Genomic DNA, 3,158 nt, shown 5'->3' with positions numbered 1-3,158 from the left:
GGAGAAGACAGAGAAGTTCGTTTGAATTTGTGTAGCGATGTATACGTTGACTTACTTTCTTCAATTTCCTGAGCGTAGCACAATATACTTGGGAGTTGGTAGTCGCACTATGAGGGAGGAAGACCGTCGGGATGACTTGCCCTGCTGAGGGTGCGGCTTTGAACTTTTTCTTTGGAGGAGATGAACCCACGTTTCATCGCCTGAGACGAAGTTCGACGAAAAATTGTCACTATTATCCCCGTAACGCGCAAGCAATTCCACGCAGATGGTACTTTGTCGGTCGCTCTTTATGGTCCTCAGTTAGGCGGCGATGAACCCAACGGACACACACGGACCTTTTGAGTACTCTAACTGTTGGAAGAGTGTGTCGGCACTTTCAACAGAGACATCAAGTTGAGAAGCGAGGTGTTTGTGATCTGTCGATGGCCTTCAATCAGGGTTCAAATGGCTCTGAGCACTATGGGACTTAACTTCTGAGGTCATCAGTCCCCTAGAACTTACTTAAACCTAACTAACCTAAGGACATCACACACATCCATGCCCGAGGCAGGATTCGAACCTGCGACCTTAGTGGTCGCGCGGTTCCAGACTGTAGCGCCTAGAACCGCTCGACCACTCCGGCCGGCTCAATGAGGGTGTCTGTACGCTCCAACATTGCAGAAGTCACATCTGTGCGTGGTCGGCAGTCACGCGGGAGGTAGGACAGGTTCGTGCGACCTTGTTGCGATGACGACACCCGTCGCTCCCCTCTCACTGGCAGGTCTCCGCAGACACCATGCAAGCGCCTATAAATATCTGCGATGCTCCGGTTTTCCACCAAAAGAAACTCAATGGCAGCTGTTTGCTTGGAACGCCCCTCTGTTTCAGACGCCATTTTGAAAGCTAGGTACAGCTCCACCACTTATCGCAACTTCATAAAACTGTCGGGTATGAAGAGAAAAAACTTGTGTTAAATTACCTATTGAACGGTCCCTCGTACATTACAAAAACCACTGTTACATACTGTAGCTCGGAAATAAGTACTAATGATTACACATTGGATTTCATACCCAAACGAAAAGAGGGACAGGGACAGATCAAGGTCTGCCTGTAAGTAACCTTTCTGTTATTAACAGTAACTTAATTAGGGATTTGGGGCAAAATTGAAAGATCTCAGGAACTGCTGTAAATGAAGTGTCATAAATATCAAATTACAGGCAAAGTTGAAACTTCTCTGCTTTCTTTTGGTCTATATGAGTATCGATCGATATTAAAATATATTATACCTCATACTTCCTTAACAAAACCTGAAAATAAAAAAGTGGAAAAGGCAATCTTTTTAGGGAATAATTTGCTAAAAAAGTGAGAAATAAAATACATTGGAGAAACATTTGATTCGCATTTGAATAACGTTTGAAATCATGTACAGCAAACCAGGCAGCGGTGGAGAATTTGAAGTTCAATGTTTAACTTAAAATAATAGAGTTATAAAGACTGCCAAAGGATACTCGTATGGTGGAACTTCACTCGGTTGTCTCCTTACGACAATAACGTTTGAAGATCTCAGCTGCATTAAATGATTTCGAGCATCATTCAAGAGCGCATCAAACGTTTCTATAATCTCTTTTATTAATTGATTTTTAGGCAAATGGTTTCACAGAACATTTGACCGTCTTTTTTGGTGTTTTTATTACGGCCTGAAATATTTTAAAAATTGTTTAGTTGTGATATCACTTCTTCTTCTTATCGGAACCTAACACGCATAAGCTGATGTGTTTCAGGGCTAAAAATAGACTTGTTCTTAACCAACACTTTCCTTTTTCTGGACATTGAAAGTCTCACCATCACGTGCAGGTACACCAAAACACTCTCCCTTCACTTGTTCTGTAGCTTAGATATTAGGTTGTTTCTTTCTTTGGGAAACATACATTTTCCAAATGATTTAATTTACGCTATACAGCCTTCCCGTTAAAAACAAGCTACAGTACCTCCAATGTTACAAATAAAAGGCTAGAAACATTTCTATTACTCATTACATGCAGTTATACTTTGTAACAGAAGGCAAAAAGTAGACTACAGTGTATATATTTCTGTATATTCCAGAAAACCCGTCGGGACACCAACCATGCTTTGTCATAAAATTAAACGCAATGTTGTGCAGTCGTGGCAGTGGTCTGGTGAATATATGTGCCCTCTTAGTTGTCTGCAACAGAAAAACCTGGAATAACCTGAATAAGTTGGTGAACAATCATACGTGCTTGTCTCGTACTTATCACTTGTATATAAGCCACTTCTTTAACCTGCTTTTGCAGCATCGTATGCAAAGAGGAAGGCGTTTCACAATGGTCATTATTTCTTTTCAGGGTTCCCTGCCTCAGTCTTTAGAAACGGATTCCCTGGCAGGTTCGCCTTCTATTTCATTTGCCTGCCTGACTATCTGTCCGACTGTAAGAACCGTTTTCCTCAAAGACGGTTAGAAGTATAAAAATCAAATTTATATCATATTTTAAGGTCTATCGTCGATTGGCAGAGCGAAAAATTTCAAGCTTCTAAGTCAATTCAATCAAAAGATACCTCCATTTATACCACATATTTTGGTACTCGAAAACTCACTCATCAAAATTCAAGAGTACTTCCCGTTGATCCAGTACCATGAAATTTGGCAAGAAGAAAGGTTTCACAGTACAAGTAAAGTAAAAAAATCGCAAAATTGGTAATTTTTAATTATATAACAAGAGAAAATTTTTATTCGTCTGTTTGTCCATCCATTTGTTAAGACATGCTTTCTCAGGAACAGGTTGGCGAATTTAATTCAAATTTATGTCACATACTAAGGTCTGTGGTTTCTTGGCGGCGTAAAAATTTTAAACTTGTAAGCCAATGCACTCAAAGCATAAGGTCATTTATGTCACATATTTCGATACCTGTAAACTCACTCATGAAAACCTGTAGGTTACTTCCAGTTGACCTAGCCTCATGAAATTCAGCAAGAAGGAAATTTTTAGAGTACAAACAAGGTAAAAAGTTTAGAACTTGTTAAACTGTAGTTTTATCACATAAAAAACATCTTTTTGTCACGCGAAATTACATCACATTCATCATCCATGTACGCATGAAAGACGAACATTACTGCATGCAGTCATAAAATGTAAGTAGCAGCAAAACGTTTCACTAAATCC

The sequence above is a fragment of the Schistocerca cancellata genome, chromosome 8, assembly GCF_023864275.1.
Source record: "Schistocerca cancellata isolate TAMUIC-IGC-003103 chromosome 8, iqSchCanc2.1, whole genome shotgun sequence".
Taxonomy (NCBI): Eukaryota; Metazoa; Arthropoda; class Insecta; order Orthoptera; family Acrididae; genus Schistocerca; species Schistocerca cancellata.
This window is presented reverse-complemented; position numbering follows the sequence as displayed.